This window comes from Capsicum annuum, chromosome 2 (assembly GCF_002878395.1).
Source record: "Capsicum annuum cultivar UCD-10X-F1 chromosome 2, UCD10Xv1.1, whole genome shotgun sequence".
In the NCBI taxonomy this organism is placed as follows: domain Eukaryota; kingdom Viridiplantae; phylum Streptophyta; class Magnoliopsida; order Solanales; family Solanaceae; genus Capsicum; species Capsicum annuum.
In genome coordinates, this window is record NC_061112.1 from 34848005 (window position 1) to 34872298 (window position 24294).

Genomic DNA, 24294 nt, shown 5'->3' on the forward strand with positions numbered 1-24294 from the left:
TGCACTTCATACACTATACCACGGGTAGATCAATAGGCACTATGACTGAGTCTTTTTTCTATCTCACTTACTGGAGAAACATTATCATGGCTCGGGGAATAGCTGAGAGAAAATATTACTACATAGAAGGAGCTAAATAGATAATTCTTAAATAGGTTATTTCCTCCATCTAGGGTATTATAGCTCAAGGAAGAGATTTAAAATTTCAAGCAGCTGAACTCAAAATCTATGTATGATGTAAGGTTTTAATTCAAGAAGAAATTGAGTATGGTACCCAACCACCAGATATTAGGGATAAACTTATAAGAGATATTCTATAGAGCCCTAACTACTAATACAAGAGAGATGGAAAACCTTATTTCTGTAGGAGCCTTCATGAGATTACTATGGGAGATAGCTACGAGTATTATGGATCAGATCTCATTAACTAGCTGGGGTGTCAAATTCAGGAGGTTAAGAGAGGTTCTGATATGTTTGATATTAAAGTTTCTAGTACACCGAGAGCAGCTGAGGATGCTGTAGCCCAGGAGATTTCACTATTATGATTGAAAATTAATTAGTTGGTCAAGCAATTTGCAATGATTAATTTTTGAAAGTGTATGAATTTAGGGCATTTGAGAAGGCAAAATGTGTGGATAATTGGTCAGTAGGTTTCCAATCCTAAGGGTAAGGGAATCAAGGTCGAAAATATCATGATGAGAGGGATAAGCACATTTCACCAGGCAGCCAAAAGACAAAGTTTACAATGAAGAGATGTTGACCATGCTGATGAAGGGTCAAGAGAGCTAAGCAATTTGCTTGAATGAACTTAAAGCTGAAATTTCCGAATTTACCCAAAAGTTTGAGTCACATAAAACTACTATTAAGCAGTTAGAGCATCAGCATGGGAAAATCTCTATCACTATGGTGGAGAGACAATCAAAAGTACTACCTGATGATAATGTTAAGCATCCTCTGAAACTTTTCACTGTATGTCCATTGACACTTGGGATGACTCTTCACTTGACATGAACTATTTGCTTATGAAAGATGAGCAAAATAAGAAGGATAATGACGCTAAAAAACTACCTGAGGTAGGGTTTGAGAAGCTGAGTTATACAAATAATGATTTTGGCAATGATGTCGATGATGACTGGATTAGCGAAGATCTCCAGAACAAAGTCAATGAATTTAGCTCAAGTTTTCATATAACTTCAGTAAAAAGAAAGGAGATCTAGGTTTAGTCAATATCCCATGTTCTTTTTGATCGTATGAGATTAGTCAGGCCCAATATGATACTAGAGCAGGATTAAATGTTATACCATTAGTGATGTATAATTTCTTGGGGTTAGGCAAACTATAACCTACCTTAACAAGGTTGTTGATGGAGGATTCATCGATAAAAGAGCCAGTAGGTATCATGGATAAAGTGGAAGTAAAAGTAGCAACATTACCTTATCTGGCAAATTTCATGATTCTAGATTTTGGAGTGAATACCCATTCTCCAATCATATTAGGTAGACCCTTCCTAGCTACTGGTAGGGTATTGATTGACACCGACTTGGAAGAGATCACCTTCAAGTATAACCACTAGCAAATTGTTTTGAATATATGCATAATAGTACAACAACAAGATGATATGAGAGTTATGATAGTGACTGATGTAGAGGATGATGAATTGATCACAGTTGATGTGCCTATTATGGAAAGATTAAGGGTAGAAGACTTAGCCACGATAATCATGGACTTTGAAGATGATGGAATATATGACTATGATGAGATAGTTTATGCTATACATGACATAGGTTTTTACAAGTAAGTCCCTAAGAAGCTTGATCTTGACTTGAAGAATATAGCCACACCTCCTACGAGACCATCGATTAAAGAACCACCACTATTGAATTGAAGTCCTCTATTCTCACTTGTAGTATGCATTCTTAGGGACCAACAATATCTTACTAGTGATCATTGAAACAAATTTGACAGACGCATATGTGGAGGCTTTGATATCAGTATTATGGAAATTTAAGAAGGCTATTGCATGGACCATTGCTGACATTGTGGGGATCCCACCAGGTATATGCACACATAAGATACAACTTGAGTTAGACAATATTTCCAATATTAAACATCAGATATAACTAAACCCTCCTATGCAAGAAGTGGTAAAGAAAGAGATAATTAAATGGTTAGATGCTGGGGAGGTTTTCCCTATTGCTGACAGTAGGTAGGTTAGCCCAGTTCATACGTACCAAAGAAAGGAGGGATCTCAGTGGTTCTAAATAAAATGAATGATTTAGTACCAATAAGGCTAGTGAATAGATGAAGAGTATGCATAGATTACAAAAATCTAATGAATTAGACTAAAAAATACCACTTTCCGATGCCATTCATGTATCAAATACTAGACAAACTTTCCAACAGGGGTTGGTATTGTTTTCTTGATGGGTACTTGGGATACAATAAAATCATGATTGTTCTTGAGGATCAAGAAAATACTACTTTTACTTTCCCCTATGGGACCTTTGCATTTAAGAGGATGTCATTAGAACTTTCCAATACACCTGCAACATTTTAGAGATGTATGATTTCTATATTCTATGACATGGTGGAAGATAGGATCGAGGTATTCATAGATGACTTCTGAATAGTCCAAGATTCTTTAGATGATTGCCTAGCACATCTAGCCAGCGCACTATAGAGATGTGAAGAATACAATTTGGTACTAAATTGGGAAAATATCACTTCATGGTGAGAGAAGGTATAGTGTTAGGGAATAAGATCTCCAAACATGGCATTGAGGTACACAAAGTAAATATAGAGGTGATTATAAATTTTCTCTGCCAGTATCAATAAAGATGTACTAAGTTTTTTAGGTCACCCAGGTGTCTATAGAAGATTCATAAAGGACTTCTATAAAATTGCAGCCCCACTTTGCAAAATTTTAGAGAAGTAGGTGAAGTTTGTGTATGATTATGAGTGTCTTAAGGATTTCAAAAGCCTAAAGAAGAGATTGATTTTGATGCTTATTATTATGTTACCAGACTGGTCTGCACCTTTTCTGGTATCATGTAATGCAAGCAGAGTGGACTTAGGTGTTGTATTTGTCCAAAGAAGAGAGAAAATCTTGCATCTCATCTATTATGCAAGAAAATCCTTAAACCCCATACAGAGAAATTACACAATTATAGAGCAAGAGCAACTTGCGGTAGTTTTTGCTTTTGAGAAATTTAGGTCCTACTTAATTAGGACCAAGGTGATAGTTCACACTGACCATGAAACATTGAAGTACTTGTTGATTTATTTTGTACTCTTGCTGCAAGATTTAGATTGATTAGGTCCTACTTGATTGATTTGTTTGGTACTCTTGCTGCAAGACTTAGATTTTAAGGTCAAGGACCGAAAAGGGAAAAAGAATCAAGTTGTGGACCACTTATCTAGACTTGAAGAAAAAAAATCTATAAAGTAGGGAATAATCTTGAGATAGATGATTATTTTCTAGATGAGCATGTGATAGCAGCATCTAATGATCTGATTTTCTGGTTTGCTGATTTTACCAACTACTTAGCAAGTGATCTCATTCCAAAAGATTTATCCTTCCAATAGCGATGAAGATTTATGCATGAGGTACGGAAATTCTTATGGAATGAGCCATATCTGTTCAGGGTTTATGCTGATGGAGTGATTCAAAGATGTATATTAAAGTTGGAAATGATAAGCATTCTAGAGGATTGTTATTCATCACTAGTTGGGGGTTATCATAGTGGTACATGGACGACCCATAAGATTCTACAATGTGGGTTCTATTGGCCTATAATCTACAAGGATGCTCATGATTTTGCATAAGCCTGTGACCAATGACATCATCAAGGCAATATTTTGCTATGCCATGAACTCCCTATAACACCTATCTTAGGGTTGGAGTAATTTGATGTGTGGGGGATTGATTTCATGGGTCCATTTGTGAGATCCTATGGAATGAGGTACATTCTGGTAGAAGTTAAATATATATCAAAATAGGTAGAGGAAGTTGCACTTTCAAAAACTAAAGGTAGAAGTGCCACTATTTTTCTAAAGAGAAATATCTTCTCCAAATTTTGCACCCTATGGGCAATTATTAGCGATAGGGGTTCTCACTTCTACAATAAATTGTTTAAGGCCCTGCTTTATAGATATGGTGTGAGGCATTGGTGGAAACACCCTACAATCCATAGACTAGCAAGAAAGTGAAAGTCTCTAATAGAGAAATAAAGTCTATATTGGCGAAGACTGTGAATTCCAATAGGACTGACTAGTCTAGTAAGCTAGGTGATACATTGTGGGCTTACCAGATATCTCGTAAAACTCCCATAAGTGCATCCACATATCATCTTGTTTATGGGAAGCATGTCACTTACTCGTTGATCTAGAGCATAAAGCACTTTAGGTGTTAAAAAGGCTAAATTTTTAATGGTGTGAGGCAGCAAATTTGAGGCCAAGAATGGTAAATGAGTTGGAGAAATTCCGACTCTGGGCTTATGAGAGATTAGACATATACAATGAGAGAATGAAGCTATACCACGAAAAGAAGATTGTGAAGAGAATATTAAAACTCGGTGATTTAGTCTTGCTATAAATTCAAGACTACACTTGTTACTTGGCAAGCTATGCTCATGATAAATTGTACCATTCACTGTGGTTAAGCTATTACCATATGGTGATATTGAGGTAAACCGTGATGGTGATGTCCCATTTAAAGTAAATAGGCAGCGTGTAAGATATTAGATGGGAAACCTGGAAAAAGTTAGAGTTTGTGAAGAGATAGACCTTGATGAAGTCTAAGTAGTCAAGGGATCTAAGTCATGCTGGGATAGTAAATCAGGCACTTCTTGGGAGAAAACCCAAGGTATGTTGTTCGTACTCGTATTATGTGATTGATGTTGGATCTTCGCACCCACGGTGTCATAGGTATATTCCTAACTCTCTCTTTTGATTTGATGCATTGGGGACAATGCATGATTTTTAGATGGGGGTGGGGATGCTTGTGGGTCTTGATGTCCTCCTGGCTGTTTGTGGGTCTTAATGTCCTCATGGGGTTTTTATCGTCATGCCTCTTTTGCCTGAAGTTTTTTCCTAATAGATCCAACATGTTTAGGCATGTTGTGTTTTGTTTGAGATATTTTGTGTAATTAGGAGATTTTTAAACATTGAAGGCAGTATTCATGTTTTGATTGATTTTTTATACCCCTAAAAAAATTATGTTTCAGAACTATGTGGATGTATATATATGTGAATATGGATCTTGGTATGACATTAGTATTAGGGACATGATAATCACTAATTAATAAATGCGTGAGCTGGATAGGTAGTAGTCGGTAATATTGACTCTGTGCCATAATTGTTTGAGATACTACATAGTTCCCTTTGTGTTTTGAATTCAGAACTTACCTAGGTAGTCTTGCCTAGGTTAAAGGATAGTTAGTTAGGAAAGGATTATAGGCCATTTTTTTATTTTAGTCCACTTTTAGCCTAAATAACCTCCTATGTGTGCATTATATCCCTTGATCCCTGTTTTGAGCCTTATAGCCTATTTCTCTTGTTTCACCTATTCAGCTTCCTATTTGTATTACAATAAATCTATTTTGGCTCTGTTCCTTATTGGATATTATGCACCTTAACTCAGGCAAAAAATCTAAGTTGAGGGTGGATATCATAGGGGTGCATAGTGTAAAATAGGTATAATAAGAGAAAAAGTTAGTATGGCTAGGAGTGGTAGCAAAAGAAAAAGAAAAATTATGAAAAAAAGTGAAAAAGAAAGAATAAAGCACCATACCCAACCTGAATGAGCAATAAAAGAATAAAAGGGAGAAATAAGGATGGTATAAAAAAAATTGGCTAGAAAGTTATACCCCAAGGTTAGTGTAGTGCCAAGGAGGCTTAGTCACTTTAAATGTCCATATATATATATTACCATCCCCCAAGCCTACATTACAAGCTGAGGAAAGTCTTATAGTGATCCTAACTTATATATTTGAATGCTAAGGTAAATAAATATGGGCAAGCATATGGTATTTGACATGCAATGATTGGAACTTCTTTTTTAGGTGTGAGTGTCTCTTGATCATCCCTGCATTGATATGTATTATTTCATATGAGTGAGTAGGACATCCTTGTTGTGAGAGCCTTAAGTCATGTTGCTAGATATTTGCTTGTTTTGCATAGTGTAATTTGTACATATGAGTAGTTTTCTTTTGCTAATGAAATTCCCATACCTTGATCCCATTGTATCATATTGTTGTGCTTCATATTCATACACAGTTGGTTTTGAAAAGTAATATTGGATGGGATGTTGTAATTTGAACTAAAAGAGATGGCTGACTACCTTGAATATCATAGATTTTCCAAGTTAAGCGTAATTTTTGTTATATTGTGTTTTTATTGCCTGAGGACATGAAAATATTCTAAGTTGAGGGTGTTGATGTGCTATAGAAATATAGCATTTTCAATTTTTAAAATGAGAAAAATATGCAAGTTTCTGAAGGTTTTTTGTTAGATTTGATCTATTTTGGGTATGTTTTAAAGGAAACCATGTTTTGAATTATAAGTTCATGAAAAGGGTGAAAATGTGCTTTTGATTACTTTTGGAGAAATTATGGATGATTGGGATATTTTCTAGCTTGATGTGATTAGTGCATGTTTGAAGATCGAAGAAGAGCTGAAAAACTGACTCCCGACACCTACCATGTCAACAGGTGGCTGCAAGAGGGACCTACGAACCACACGTACACAAAAAAGGTGCCGGAAAGTTAAAATCCTGAGAGCTGAACATTGATGGAATTTTACTCCTGCTACCTGCGCCCTATTCCTGGGCCGCATGTAGTACCTACGCCCTATCAGACCACAGGTGCAGAAAAGAGTAGCCACTGAACCTGGTTTCTCCTATTCCATTCGAGCTTAGTTTTTAGGGTTTTCTATTGTACTATAAATACCTTTTATGTACTTTTTAGAAAGAGTCAACACTTTTAACACTTAAAAACATATTTTAATTTCAAGATTCATCTTTGATCTTGGGATTTCATCGTATTGACTTTGCTTGATTATTCAGCTTATGGTTATGGGTTTTCTTTTATCTTATCATTATGATTTCATCTTTACTTTACAACATGAATGTTATTTATTTCTTCACGATCATATGTGGCTAAAACCCATAGCTAAGGTTGTTGAAACCCTAGCAAATGGACAAAGTAAGGGAAGTGCGATTGTTGATGGGAAACCAATACCCATGACATAAATTACTTTATCTTTATTATAATAGTTGTCTTAGTGGTTGCAAATGTTAGGGTCCTGTATAAATATTACTACTTGCTCTAACAAAGGGGTAGTAACTAGGAAAAGATAAAGACAATAGTAATTGGAGGAGTTAATAGTCGAATCGTTGCAGCACAGTGATATATATAAATGATTATTATCCTTCATCTAATAGCTTGAGACTCAAAAGGTGATAGTTAACTGGGACCAAGGTAAGGGTTAGTAAAGCAACAATTTGAGACTCAATAGGTAAAGGGTGAAATCTTCCTACTCTTCCAAAAGACTGTAGGAGGTACATAACTTATCGATTCTACATACAAGTTATTAGGTTGGTTCAACAACTCATGATAAACCTATGGAGATGAGATGACGGGCGAACACAATTCTAGTGTTCAACCACAATTGATTTCAATAAGAGTTAATATTTTTACTTGATCAAGATTACTACAAACAAATCCGCCTATTTACTTTCCAGTACTACCTGTAGACTATAACTGATGATAATTGCAAACCACGTGTTCCTTTGGGATTCGACCCCAACCTTAGTTAGTTTTTTATATCTTGACAGCGACTATACCATAATCTAAAATGAGGTGTTGCTTGGACATCATCATATCCTCGCAATTGAATTTTTTAGGATCCATGGGATTTGACTTTTTTTACTTCACTCGGTCATGGGGGTCACTTATCTATCATACTCCCTTTTCTTATCCTTCCACGATCTCTATCTCTATCACGCCATCTTTTTCTCGATCATGATCGCTCTAACCTTGGTTCTCACCTTACCTTTGATAGGTCGGGAAGGAACCCCCAAATAGTTTGCCAGGTATCTAATTTATTCATCAAGGGCATTTTCCTCATCCTCATCATACCCTTTAGATACCATGGCATTTATAATTTTTGTAGGTGCACCCATCACATGCTTTGTAAGGAGGTATAATTATATCATAATTTTTGCCATATTTTCCTCCCTATCTTTTGGTTTCTTCCTCTGCACCTTATTTACTATTGAGGCGGTTGGAGAACCTATGTATACCTCAGTATACTAAGTGTGCCACCCCTATTTTTATTTTTTACTTGCTCAAGCAAAGTCGAAGCCACACCATATGACAACCTCACAAGTGATCCACCTGCTGCATTGTCCACCTCGGTCTTGTTTATTTGGTCCAACGCACTAGATAATATTTGTAGGAGCATGTTATCTGGTACTTTATGGTAAGGAAATTGCATAAGATTTTCACTAAATCTCACCCAAAGTTCATATAAAGGCTCTCTATTGAGTTAACGAAAATTAATGATTTTGTCCTATAATTACAACATCTTTGATGGTGGGAAATAATGATCTAAGAAAGAATTGGTAAGCTTGACCTATGATGTGATGGACTCGGGAAGAAGCAACCTCAACCATAACACTGCCTCACCTTTTGGTGAGAAAGGGAAGAGGCATTACCTATGGACTCTTGTGATATGTGAGCGATATTAAAGGGGCATAGAACTCCAAAAAATTCTTCAAATGCAGATTTGGGTCTTCATGAGCTTGACCCCTAAAGATACCTTTTATTTCTAGCATGTGTAACATCACAGTCATGATATGGAATACCCTATTCCCTTTATTTTGTGGGATTCAAGTGGCACTAGCAGGCCCCATATCATGAAGGTGGTTCTTATTATTTAGGGGAGGTTCAAAGGTCCCGAAATATCTTTCATGATCACTCATTGTGTTGTGGACACTATTGAAATCCCCTAAAAAGAAACAAAAACACTAAATAAAGTAAATAACAAACACTATGCCCAAAGTAACTATCAACACCATACAAGCAAAAACTAAGTTTCACTCCTCGACGACGACGCTATTTTGATCACACTCAACTTACTCGATTATTTTGGGTCAAGATAATCATTGTCAATATAATAGTGCAACTTTAGTTAGGTTTGAATCCACGAGGATTGTTACTAGTTTTTTAGTCCTATGTATGTTGAAAGTTACTAAGTGTTGACCCGTAATGTACACTTAAAACAAGACATGAATTAAATAGGGTAGGATTTGGAATGTGGTTTAAAAATATTAACATGAAACACTACATAAGAGAAACAATTTCAGGTTAAATTCCAATAAGAGAAAAATCTTGGGATTATGTTTTCTTAAGGCCAAATAGTGTGTGGGTACATGAAAGTGAAATTTAAATTCTAGTTAATAAATATATGGGTAGGCTAGGTTAGGGGTTTTAGTTTTAGTCTTTCAACAAAACACCAAAATATCACCCATAGATTTTTTCAAATACCTCATGGGTGTAGTAAGCAAATCTACCCAAAACCTCAATTGGGCATCCCTATTTTTAGGATGATTCCCAAGACACAGTAAATTCACTTTTCACCCTTATTTCCACGACAATGTAAGAAATAAGCTAAATTCTAATTTACTGCTCACAAATACTTGTCACCCACATCACTCTTTCAAAGATGATATGGGATTGAAGGAAACACCCACATCCCTATTTCAATAATGATATGGAATTTAAAGAAATTGGGGGTTTCACCTACAAATTATAATTTAACAATCAAGCATTAGTGAAAACCAACATCATTAACCAAGAATTGACACTAACCCCAAGTTGATATTTAGCTACTCATGAAAGTTTAGAAAAGAGATATACCCAAGTTGGCATTCAATGCCTACATTGATGCAAAGAAAAAATAATATCAAATCCAATTCCAAATTGTAATAAAAAATCTCTTCAAAAAATTTAGCAACAATCGTCTTTCCAAAAGTAGTAGGATTTTTCTCAACACCAAACTTGAATTCTAGTTAGAAGTTGCCTCCAAAATTATAAATGTTTTCTTTTTGGAGAATTTCAGTTCAGTTGTTTGAAATTATGAAACTGCCCCTTGTCATTTAGCCGCATCATCGTGATCGTCATTGCCTGATCGCGATTGTGACTCCCGCGATCATGATGATCCCTTTGCGATCACCAACTTTGATTGTGTCTTGACTGGTCACAATCATAACTCTCAGACCACAATATCGATAACTGAGGGTCGATCCTTACTTTGGATTTTCTAGCTTTTGCAGTAACTTTATCTTTTTTTTTTCTCGTTTTAACTCACTTCACTTATTTTCTTCTAATTACCTGTAAACCCAAAAACCATGGGAATTAGTGCATTCAAATGACAAATTTGCCTTATTTACACAATTTAATAATAGTAGTGTGTGAAATTTAGATGTCAATGATTGGTAAATTTACCACTCATCATAGTGAAAGCTTTAGCGCCATTAAGGTTGCTTTAGGGGTACCAACTATTATCGCCAGACTACTTTAGTGGTCATGTTGCCACTTTAGTGGTAAGCGCTTTAGCGCCTAGGTGTTCGCTTTAGCAGCACCTATAGCCTTTAAATGACCACTTCACCACTTGATTTTCTATCATTTCATCGCTATTTTTACACCAAATTAAGAGCTCAAAGAGAGAAAAAAGTGGGAAATCGTCCACGTAGGTTTAGGTAAGCTAACCTAACTCATCTTGGTCATTTTCCATAGATTTTCTATTCAATTTCCATCCTAATTCTTGGTAAGATCCTTAGAAACTAGTGTTAAATTTTTAAATTTTGATGGTTGATTCGAGATACAAATTGTGCTCCATTTGTGCTTAACTTTTGAGCACAACTTCCTTGTCCTTTGAGGGACCTCATGACAGGTTCAATTTTCAATTCTATTTGCAGGCCTTGTGGACTAGTTCTTGGCCTAAAATTCAACCCGACACTTAATAGAGCAATATGGGTCTAATTTTAATCATAATGATATATAGATTACTACTTTATAATGTGATGATGTTTTGGGATCGTGAAGTGTAGACGTATAATTTATGGATGATTCAATGATTGTGGTTTATCTTTGAGGTATGCTTTTGTCTACTCTTCTCTTGAGATGATTTATATATATATGTTACATGTTAGATAAGGGTGTTAGGATGTGATTATGAGTTTAACACCATGACTTAGCCTAAATTTTAAGTTTGAGGGCTCGAACGGTATTTGAACATTAGGTTGAATACTTATTATGCTTTTATAATCCTATTACCTTCCTTATAGATAGAGGTATTCATAGTATGACTATGATATTATTTTAGATTTGGAATTAGATTTAATTATTTGAAGCTTGATTAGTATGATTTGTCTTATTTGGACTACTTAGACTATCTTGGAATTATAATTTAGGTGAAATTGACTTAGTTGCTCATGTTTTAGGTTGAATTGGTATCTTAGAGAAAATGATGGATTATTTATAATCTAGAAGTTGAGGTGCATATGTTATCCTAGTTCGGGGTGGAAATTCCCTAACTACGGATTCTGAGAATTAGAAATTGAACCCTTCAGCCCACCATAGGTCAGGGTTAGTGTTAACTTTGTAGACTTATATTTGTATGGTGGTAGCCTGTTAAACATAGGTGAGACTAGTAAACCTCCATTATAAAGTTTCTATGTGACTTGGTGGATTGTAATGATTTTCCCCTATATTATGATGTTATGATTATTCTGAATATATATAATTTTCCTAATGTACTGATTATGATTCTATGGTTATGTCGGATATAAATTGGGACCAAGGTCATGATTGTGTTATTGTTTGGGTTTCGAGAAGTATTCTATCCTTGTAAAGGAAAGTTTTGTATTTCATAAAGATATTTACATGTATAATGGTATTGTGTCAATACTGGAGATGGAATACATAGATTCGGTACATTCATTATCCCTTAGAAAGAAAATGGTACATTTCCAACTGAAAATATTGGTTACTAGTCTTTTCCTGAAAAGGGGATTTGTTCCTGAATTTCAGTTTTAAAACAAATTTTTTTATAATGGGAATCATACTATCTTAATGAATAACTTATGATCCATTGGGCATAAGAATAATTTTTTAGAGATTTGATCGAGAAAGGTTATAGTCCATGATTTTTCTCACTATTCACTTTATTGAGAGAGAGATTTTAACCTTTTCTATACTTTTATGATGATTTATTCTTGGAGTTTACCTCGAATAATGGGTTTATGGATTTACACTCTTTTATCCATGATTATAGTGGTGCACTTATATATGTGTATATATATATGTATGTATACACACACATATATCTCTAGTATTGGATGGATAGTCTATTGATGATGATATTGATCATATGAGTTTTGGTTTGTGTTTGGCAATTTATAATGATATTGATGATATGAGTTCGGTTCAAGTTCGATGATTGATGCTGACATTGATTATATGAGTTTATATATTGGAATACTTTATGGCATTCAGGTCAGTTATGGTATTACTAATTATATCTTAGAATTCATTCTTGCATATGCATTGCCATCACCAGTATGCTATATATCTACTAGTTTTATGGTTGGTTACATAGGTATAGGTATGAAGGCTTCCTATTATATATTGTGTAAAGCTTGTATCTATTAGCCTTATAGGGGGTTACATAGGTATAGGCTCAGACTATTATTTTTTGAGTGTTGATTGAACCTTATAAGCCTATGACGGTGGTGGTTTATGAAAGACTCGATTAGGTATTATTTTTTTGAACTAGCTGGTTACATTATATTGTTATTGTTATTATGGTTAGTTTATGCCAGATTGATTACTGGACTGGTATTAAGATTCGAGGTATGTTTTTTATTATTTTATCTTATGGTTATATTATTACACATGATTATCCTATGGTGAGTCATTTGGCTTCAGACCCTAATATTCTGATTTGTTTCATCACGATTGCTTTATTATGGAAATTATCTCATGTTTACTCCTTTGTATTAGAGACCCTAATTATATAAACACTAGTTTCTACTTTGATTAGGGGGCCTGAATACTAGTATGATTACTTATCTTGTACCCTTGAGTTAGCCTTGTTAAATATATGTATCTATCTATAGTAGTTATGGTATTACTATATATCCCTCCCTATTTTCATTTACTCATGTTGTATATCCATTCCTTGGCTTTATATACTACTATACATATCCTACTTCTTCTCTTTATTTATGTATTAGCTGGTGATATATGGTATTATGCTAGGGTCTCAGAGAATGGTCGGAATAGGATAACTTCTCCTTACTATTTCATTAGCTTATTATGTTAGTTACTTGTATATGAATAGAATAGTTATCCTTATAGTCTCATTAACCTTATTATGTAATTAGTTAGATATTTGCGTATAGTTTACCTTCCTACTTGCATATGGATCATAGTATGAGTTCTTGCCATTATTGTGTGCATTGTGTGGAGAATCTATGGTTCATAGGTATAGGGTGAGCTCCTATCATTAGAAGTATTTCCATTCTCCCCCTAATGTACCAGACTAGTCTATATATTTTATTCATTGTATTAGTATATTAATTTGTACTTTATTTTGTAAGTCTTTTTATACTAAAAGCTCTTATGCTGATTCCACCAGGTTTCAAAGACTATTTTATGTATATTACTCTTTCACTATATTTATTTTGTATTCTTCTTTATTTTCTCTTGATAGTCTGTTACTATTAGTTCTGAACTACGGGTTTGGATTACCTACTGGTGGATTATAGTAAGTGTCATGATGACTTAAGAAATTAGGACACGAAATTTTTTTATTAGAGCATAGGTTTATCAGTCTATTAGTACAAGAGCTAAGTGCCAAGTAGAGTCACCCAGATTGGTACCAAGACATTTGTAACTTATCTTCAAAAGGCTATAGGGGTATTCTTAGGAAATTCTATTCTTGACTCCTTGCCTTGTGTTTGTATTCTATGAGCCTCAATTGAATCTATTCTATCCCAAATCAATAATGTGTAGTTGTCGATCGATGCAGATGGGAATTTTGTAGGAATTTCTATATCTTTAGTGTAGCATCGGACAAGGGAGCCAAGGAAGGATGTCAAAGATATTAAGCTTAAGTTAGAGGATTTAGGGCTAACCTAGGTTCCGATAGAGTTTGCAACTATTTCATCCTTTCAAGATTCAACATTGGGGATCTCAAGTCTTTTTATGGATACCTCACAGCAAGGGATGACATTTAGTTCATCGAGCATTTATCAAGATAATATTGGGTTTTTTGGTGTTCGGTAGGCTTTTTTTTCAGTTTCAGAGTATGAGATTGGTATTTTTGAGTATGCCAAACATATTCCCATCCTATATCCTTTAGATCATGACATGATACATGGATTTATTAGAGAACTAACACTGCCACTTTAGTTAGCATTGGAGAATTTGATAGCAACTGGGTCTTTCTTCTCACAGGTTGTTGATCACGTGAGGGCCACCAAGAGAGCATGTATTGAGACTTATAGAGGTGGTGTAAGTGGCTATGTCATAAATACATTACTATTAGAATTCTATTGGGAGTGAGGATCCTCCCATTAGAAGTCAGCTTCACTTGTAGCCTATCGATTCTATGCAAGTATTATCTTAGACTTTGGGTGGTTCTCAGATTATTTGTGGTTGTCACAGTGGGTAGAGTTCTTATTAGACCTTGCAAAGTTTTTGGTATGGTTCTTTAGGCTATGGTGGCCACTTAAGTTTAGAAAGGGCAATATCTTAGAGTATTTTTGGAGCTTGATTTAGTTGTGGTAAGATAAGAAGGTATTTTAGAGAGTTCTCCAATTATGGGTTAGTTTCTCCGACAGAGTTAATATGTATTCCATACCAGCCCAAAGTTCTTGAGGTTTGTTATGATTGCGGGAAAGATGGTTATTTTGTAGTGAGTGCTCTCGATATCAGTTGGCCAACCTGTTATGGTAAGCTCATGTTTCTCAATAGGTTAGGGTTCCAGGGGTTTGCTATGACTGCGAAGTGATCGGTCATTAGTCCAAAGAGTGCCCCAACATGGATTATTAGTCATTCAGCTCATTTAGATCAGTCTCATAGTTTGGTGGAACCTTTAGTTAGAGACAGTGTGCTTAGCACCTTTTGTTTATGATTTCAATGCTCAGTTCAAGTTTGGATCCATTCAAATTTATTCTTCCTCTGATCTATCGGGCATGTGACTTTGGGTTTGATCTTGATTAGTGCACCTTTTTATTTTTTGACTTTACTTTTCATTTTATATATTATGGATCTTTTCATTGGTAGGTTTATATTGATTATCATGTGCATTGATATCGAGTTCATAATTATATAGCTACCTTTATAGATTATTCTTTTAGTAGTGTATGAAGTGGATATATATAGATATTTTTCACTTATGGGTATAGTATTTGGGTTTGAGTCTCATAAACCTTGGCGTATTGGCCTTCTTATGGCCCTATAGTGGTACTTGTTGGTTTAATTTTTGGTTACCACCTATCTTTTATATCGATGTTTGTATTATTGTTGCCATTATTATCATTATGTGATGTAAATCGATCCTCGCTTGGTATATGGCTAGACTATTCATATCTAGTTAAAATTCCATTCCTTGCGGTTCTTATTTGTTGGCATAAGCCTTTAGCTTGGTTTGATGTTTTCTCTTTTGTAGCAAGGTTTGGTTGGTTATTTGTTCTCTTTTGTTAGAATATTCTGGATCAGTTGTAGAGTGGATTATGGTAGTGAAAGTAAGTTGACCTTTCTTGCTTTTCCCATGATCCTAAAGATGGAAATTAGATATGCTGTCTATTTTTGGGTTTGAGTATTTTGGACTTACCTTTTAGTTTGCTGAGATTTTTGGTTTAGATATCCCTCTCTATGTAGCCCATTTATGAGGTTGATCAATTTGGTTCTATTCTTCTAATGTGGCTAGTTCAACTCTAATAATGGTTTTTTGGTTGATGTTGAGAGGTCTTGGATTCATCTTTCAAGTTTGTTGGGGTCGTCTCCTGGTGAAGGTTTCTCTTTGTATCGGTGTGGGGTTGGATGCCATTTTCTTATTGTGATGTGGTTCTTCTCTAAGCAGATTTATAGAGTTGGGGATGGTGATCTTTCCTATGCTCACTTCTTAAGTTACAAAATTTGAAATTCTTTATCTTGAGTTGCTTGGTTTATTTTTTAGTTGTGGTCTTGACCATTGAATTAGTGTCGAGATTGGTACTTTCATCACCGGTGATGTGATTCATAGGTTGATTAAGTTAAGGTTGTCCTACTTGGGTAGGGGGGAGGGGGGAGGGATTCAAGAAATCATTATTTTAGGAATTGCTTGGTTGAGTGAGACTTGATGGAGTGCATCTCCTTGGTGATATGTGTCTATGGGTATTCCATGCTGAGATGGAGTTTTTGATTTTCTAGTTACCTGCCTAAAGTTTTGGTTCTCCAAGTTTTTAGAGTTTTGGTTATCTCTAGCACGGTTTGTAGCCTTGGTGAGTTCTAGTGTATGCTTGGGTGGTTCGTGCCCTCTAGTGGATATAGAATTGGTTGTTTTTATTTTCAACCGGTGATTCATCCTTTTTTGTGATTTTTGTTCTCCAGCTATGTTTTGAGTTTGAGTCAGCATGATTTTGTAAGGGTATGTTGGGTTCGAATAGTAACATTGATTTGAGTATTTGAACTTAGTTAAGGATTGTTAGCTTAGTTATGAATTTGATGCCTTGGAATGGCAATTTAGAGGTTATATTTAGAGTATAAATGCTTATACATCTTAAGGTTTGGTTTGGGTAGTTGAAATCGAGTGGTTCAGCCTCGGTATTGAGAATTTATTTTGGATTCATAGAGCTTTGGTGTAACCTTCATTTCAGGTTTATCTCAGTTAGGGTGTTCGCTATATGCTTGTTAAGCATACTTTGTGATTACCTACTCGGTCTTCTTTAGTTTAGATAGATTATGGTTGATAGGTGTTCAAACAGTAGTCCATCGACATGGTGTTAATTTCTTCAGCTTTTTCCTTAATTTTCAGTTTGTGTCAAATTTTTTTGATGATTTACTCAGCGGAAGTAGTACGCTTGAGTTAGATTCCGCATGGCTTAATTCTTGGTTGATAGGACATACTGGAATAGACCGTTGAATGGAGAGTTATTGTTCTTTAGACTTCTAGTTTCTAGATTACATGGTCATTCTGACCAGTTATAGTATCATCATAGATTGTAGAACTAATCACCATTTGTGTGCCCAGGTAGCGCTTATTAGATTATTCTTATCCTTGTCAGTATAGATTTTTGGTGGATTAGCTTTTGTTCTGTGAAATTAGTATGATGGAATTGCATGGACAGGAATCAGGTAACCTTTTTTGGGTTGGAGTGGATAATAGGTTTAGAAAGGCAAAGAAAGTTCTATTTAGATTCTGGGATTGGTTGCATGGTTCATGCTTGGGATCGCCTTAATCTTGGATGAGTTTTTTATGTTTATGCTTATGTTGATGCGGTATCAGTGCTTTGTGGTTCGTAATTACGTGCATCAGCCATCCTCCATTCAGTTGATGGCAAGTTGGTGGTTGAGTTGAGTCTTTGTTGTTTGAGAAGGAAACAGAGGAAGTAGTTGAAAAAGGGATACCTGTGGTAAAATCCCTTTGAAGTTTTTTCTCTTTATGGAGGTTATTTGGGGAGTCATGCTCGAAGCATGTAGGTTCTGTACCTCGTTCCTTAGAGCTTTCATGATCTCTCTATCTATTGACATTCGCAGATAAAAGTCCTTTTATAGTGGTATTGTAATGACCCTCTAGGTCATTCCGTTGATTTGCATGCATTTCTGGCATTTTGAGTCTTCCTGTAGCAGCTACAGTACATTTATGACTTGCTAGAACTATCGATTCTATTATGGGACAATTTATTTGGATTTTAGGCTCATTTCCCTATTTTGGAGCTTTTATTGTTTAGGATTTGGTCTCAAACAAAAACTCTTGGTAGATGACCTCGAATGAGGATTCTGACTGTTCCATCAGCTCTGAAACATTGATTTTAGGCTAGTGGGACCCTTGGTTCAAATCTTGAGGCTTCCAAACTCGTTTGGGCTATTGGGCGGATTATGTGAAAAATAAAACTATAGGTGTGGGCCCTAAATTTAGCCAAAATGATCTCGACTGAAAGTTTTGATTGTTCCATTAAGTCCAAACTATTGAATTTGGTATGTTAGCATATTTTGTTTGCATGGATCGGGTTCAAAACGAATCTCGATCACCTAGTCGAAGTTCATTCTGGACTTGGTAAAAATTGGGTATGTGGCACCTGATAGGACCATTTAAATGCCTATTGGATTGCTTTAGTGGTCAATTCTTAGCTCTCTTGGGCTGGTTTAGAAACCCTATCCATTTATTGGTAGTCTGCTTGAGTGCTCAATGGTCGCTAAAGCGGTGCACGCTTTAGCGCTATTCAGGCCACTTTAGCGATACCCTCTATTATAGTCAGACTGCTTTAACGATCATGTTTCCACTTTAGTTGTAGGAGAGCGATATCCACTTTAGCAACACCTGTAGCCTTTAAATTCCCTCTTCCCTACCTGATTTTCTATCACTTCATCCACCTTTTCAATACAAAATTGAGATCTCAAAGAGAGCAAAAAAATTGAAATCATCCATGCAGGTTAAGGTAAGCTACTTCGTCATTTCCAATTGATTTTACCTTCAATTTCCTTCCTAATTCGTTGTAATATTCTTAGAAATTTTTGTTGAATTCCTAAAATTTAAGGGTTGAATCGAGACTCGAATTGTGCTCAACTTTTTAGCACAACCTCCTTGTCCTTTGAGAGACCTCGTGACAAGTTCAGTTTTGGATTCCATTTGTAGGCCCGTTCTTGACCCAAAATTCAAACCCAACCTTTTATATAGAAATATATGTCTCATTTTAATCCTAACAATGTATAGATTACTATTTTGATTGAGTGACAATATTTTAGGATAATGGAGTGAAGACGAACGATTTATGGATAATTTAATGGTTGCAGATCGGATTTGAGGTAGGCTTCTATCTACTTTTCTCTTGAGATGGTGTTTTATATGTATGTTGCAAGTAAGATAGGGATGTTAGGATGTGATTATGGGTAGAACACCGTGATTTAGCCTAAATTCTGAGTTTTGGGGCAAGAAGGGTATTTAAACCTTATGTTGAATACTTGTTATGCTTCTATAATCCTAATACCTTCTTTATAGATAGCGCTAATTCATAGTATGATCATGATATCATTCTTGATGTAGAATGGGATCTAATTATTGGAAGCTTGATTAGTATGATTAGTCTTTTTGGACTACTTAGGCTATCTTGGAACCGTAATTTAGGCGAAATTGACTTAGCTGCTCATGTTTGAGGTGGAATTGCTATCTTAGAGAAAATCATGGATTATTTAACATCTAGAAGTGGATGTGGATACTTTAGCCTAGTTTGGGGTGGAAATTTCCTAAATATGAATTTCGAGGATTAGAAGTGGGTCCCTTCATCGTATCTTAGGTCCAGACTTGTGTTAGCTTTGTAGACTTGTATTGGTATGGTAACCTATTAGACATAATTGAGACTAGCAAACCTGTATTATAAGGTTGTTATGTGACTTGGTGGATTGTAACGAATTTTCCGTAAATCATGATGTTATAGTTATTCCGTATATATATTGGGCCTAAGATTTTGATTATGATGCTATAGCTATGCCAGATATATATTGGGCCCAAGACCGTGATTATGACATTGGTTGGGTTATGAGAAGTATTCTATTCTTGTAATGAAAATGGTCATAGTTTATAGACATTTTGATATGTATAATGGTATTTGTGGATACGGGTGATGGAATGCATAGATTCGGTACATTCAGGATCACTTAGATAGTAAATGGTGTGTTTAAAACTAAAAATATGGTTATATTACTCATTTCCTAAGAAGGAGATTTGTTCCCACATTTTACTTTTAAAATAAATTTCTTCATATGCGAATCTTTAATCATTAACCTCGGTTATGTAGCTTTGCCATCCTAAAGGCACCCACGAGCTATATGGGTTTATCCCCCTGCTGAAAGGGCCCCAGTGGATGTTAGTCATATGCATCGGAGAATACCCGAGAAGGCTAATTCCATCCCCAAAATATAAAGTGCGTCTCCTGTACACGATCACCATGACCAAACCTCAGTCGACAAACATTAGTTTCCAGTATCGGTTCCACTAGGGCCTCCAACTTCCACGACTTTGCTACAAAACAACATTTAAGCCCATATTAAAACCATTTATACATTACCGACCATTTACCATAGAGTCGTTTAATTAATGTCAATAGTCTAATGAATATACCCAAGTCCACAATCATCCACAAAGCCTCTATCAAACCAGAGTAAATAATATGTTGGGATATGCCCCCGATAATAGTAAAGTACCAAGTTTATACAAGTCCATGACAAAGGATAAAGTGATGATGGAAGGTATGTATTTTAAAGTATGGAAACTCACCACTTCATAGTCAATGCTCGAGCATTTCGAATACTAGAACACTACATAGAAAAAGAAGATGCTCCGACCCCTATGTCGTGTGGGGACATAGCATCCAGAGATGGTTAGCGGTTGGAGCGCTATCATGTAACTTAAGGATAAGGAAAAAATAGTGCAGTTTATTCAATCCAAGTGAAACAATCATATGCAATCAAATTTACATTAGGATAAGCATATGTGAAGACACATGTTTATAGAGCATGCCAAATTATGGAAGAAGTCATAACAATCATTCTTAAGTTAATCAATCATGAGACATGGAGTGAAGAACTTTCAACCTTTCACCTTACCAATCTTAGAATCCTAAACTTCTCCGTTACATTAGTCAAGGGGATCCAAACCTTAAACCAACTCAACCAATTTAACCAATTCAACCAATTCCTTAGGAAAAGGACTCGATCCACATACTCAATCAATTAGGCATGGAACTCCAATCACATGCTTACACATTTAATTGGGCATGGAACTTTAAACACATGCTCACACATTCAATTGGGCATGGAACTCTAATCACATGCTCACACATATAATTGGGAATGGAACTCTAATAACATGCTCACACATTCAATTAGGCATGGAAATCTAATCACATTCTCACACATTCAATAGGGCGTAGAACTCTAATCACATGCTCACACATTTAATGGGGCATGGAACTCTAATCACATGCTCACACAATGGGCAAGGGACTATAACCACAAGTAGTTACATAAGGCGAGGTGTTTTAACCCCAAGAGATCTCTTAAAGTAACGGACCCAAACCACAAGCCATTGGAAGAGGGACTTTAATCACAAGTCATCTTATTGCCATCCTTAGCCGACATTTGAACTCTTAACCCATTAGTTCATGCATTAACATATATATAATTCATTTTGATATTTAAAGGCTATAACCTATTTAGGTAATTCTAGCAATCAAGGCTACATATCAATACCATAGACAACCACATGGTATTTGCCCAACCAATTAGCCATTAATCATAGGGAAAGGCCCAAGACCTTAGTTCACAACACGATACAAATTTATTTATGGTCATCAAGACCTTTACAAACCAATCATTCCTCATTACTATTATTACACACACCTTTCATTCAAACACAATTCAAGTTCATGTTTTAGGGACCATGTCCCATTTAACCAACCAACTATTAAGGACATCCCTTTATGTTTTACATGGCCAAAAAAGTCTCTAGAAACCATTTACCAAGCGTTCACATTCATTCGCAACATCTTACCTCATTCATTTCCACTAGACCAATACCATAGATACACATTCGGCCTTCGTACAACCATTTAACCACTAATCACTTCAATGGACTAATTTTATTAATTTAATCCATCATTTAATTCAATTTACGGTCATCAAGACCACACAACTATTCATATTTCATTAGCAAGCTTACAACACATTCTGACTAGATTTTAGTTTAAAGCACTATTCAAATTTATTTTCATGATTTAGAACTTTAATCCCTTATTAGCCATCTATCAACAAGGTCATCAATTATACAATACATGGCTCACAATACCTTCACAATATCATTTGTCAATCATTCATGCAAACTGGGCTATTGCCCTAATTGAAAACATCACCAATATGTGACTAGACAATTCACTTAGATATTTTCACAAATACCTTATGTGTATACATATAACAAGGCTATTTTCATGGTAGAAATAATCAATATTAGGGTTACTCAATATCCTTATGTTAAACCACATACAAAAAGCATCCACATATGCAATTCATCATTAATAACATGTATAAACACAAGTCTAAGCAAGAAACAACATTATACATTATTAGGCAACAAAACCCTTTTCATTTGATTTCAAAATCACCATGTACATTTACAAATACTAGTGTAAAATACATGGGTTTAGAGTTATTTAACAAGGGGAAGAGTTACATGCTTTACTCAAGATGATCCAACAAGAACTTGACTCCTCTTTATCTTTTAGATGAGCACCCTCTAAACCCTAGCCTCTAATCTTGTTTCAAGAAACTTTGAGAGTGTTTGGGAGAGAGTTTAGGATGTTAGTTCCACTCAAAATGTGTTTAAAGAGGCCTTAAACACTTATAAAGTGAAGGGACTTAGGTTTTAAAGCATGGAAAATGAACACAAGGCCCTTATCTAAAAGTTGTAAAATGAACCCGTGCAGGAGTATGAACCGTACCCTAGGGTACAAGTGGTACCCTGACTCATACCCTAGGCTTCTCCTTGGTCACCTATGCTGTTAAAGGTACTATCACACTTCTTTTAGTTGTACCCAAAGGTTATGACTCATTCCCTAACTTGTATACATCACTCGTACAAAAAATAGACCACTCAAGCTAGGACTTCACTCTATATGATCACTTGGTATGCCTCGTATACTTAGGGTATGATTAGGGGGAGGCCAAGTGATTTTATGGATAGAATGCTATCCTCCTATGCTACTCAAGGTATGAGAGGGAAGAGAGGAATGGGTATGACTCATATCCAAAGGGTACGAGTGGATTTCCCAATCGTACCTTGGACAATATGCTCAAAAACCAAAAATTTTTGAAAGGCCAAGATCTTGGGTGTTTTATTCTCCCTGCTTAGGATCATTCGTCCTCGAATGACGGGAAAGACAAACATATTCACAAGTAAGCACATTACCACATATCAAACCAACCTTTAATCATGTTAGAACTCAAAGCATACAACAAGAATAAGATATGCATAAAGATTATTTCCAATCAACTATTCATTTCATTAGCTTTGAGATTCAAACACATCATTTATCAAAGATACTCGATCAATTAAAAGCATAGGGGCTTAAACCCATCGAATTTTAAGGATATAAGACAACTCAAGCATTCAGAACTTTAATTCCTTGTCCAACGAAGACATGATTCAATCCTAAGCATTGGGGATTTTAACTCATCATTTTTCAAAGATGAAAACCAAGTTACAAACACCAACACACATCTCAAACATAAGTTTCTAGGACATAAAAAATGAATGTAGATACATGGACTTTATGTCCTTCCCCGCCTCCTAAGTAGCTTCCTCGAACTATTGGTTCTACCATAGAACCTTCAGCGAAGCTACTTCTATCATTTGCAATTGGCTACCTTATCGATCCAAGATCCTTACTGGGATTGCCCCATAGGGAAAGCCATCCGGAATACCAACTCCCTCCAATGGAATAATAAATTAAGGATCACCTACTCATCCTCACAACATAGAGACATGGAAAATCGGGGAAAATGGAGTTCAATCAAAAAGAAAATCCCAGCTGTAGGAAACATTGCCAATTCCTTTTGAGACCAAATAGGGACCAACATAACGGGGACTAAGCTTTCTTTTTTTACCGATTTGAATTTCTCCCTCCATGGGAGACACATAAAAATCTATGGCACATGTTCATATAGGACTTTTGTCGACTTTGAGTGGTTTTCAACCTATAACAAATCACCAACACTTTCTCTAAGGCTTGGTGAACTAAATCGAGGCCAAGAAACTTACCCTCCCCAACTTCGTACTACCCAATAGCGGATTGACATCTCCTACCATACAATGCCTCAAAAGGCTCCATGACAATGCTAGAGAGAGAAGTGAGTCAAGTTCAACTTAGAGTTTATCGAGACACTGTACTATGAGAGTCTGAGTCTAGACATACTCTACCTCTATATCTCAGCCTATCCAAAACTAGAAGGAGTTAATGTAAGTTATCAG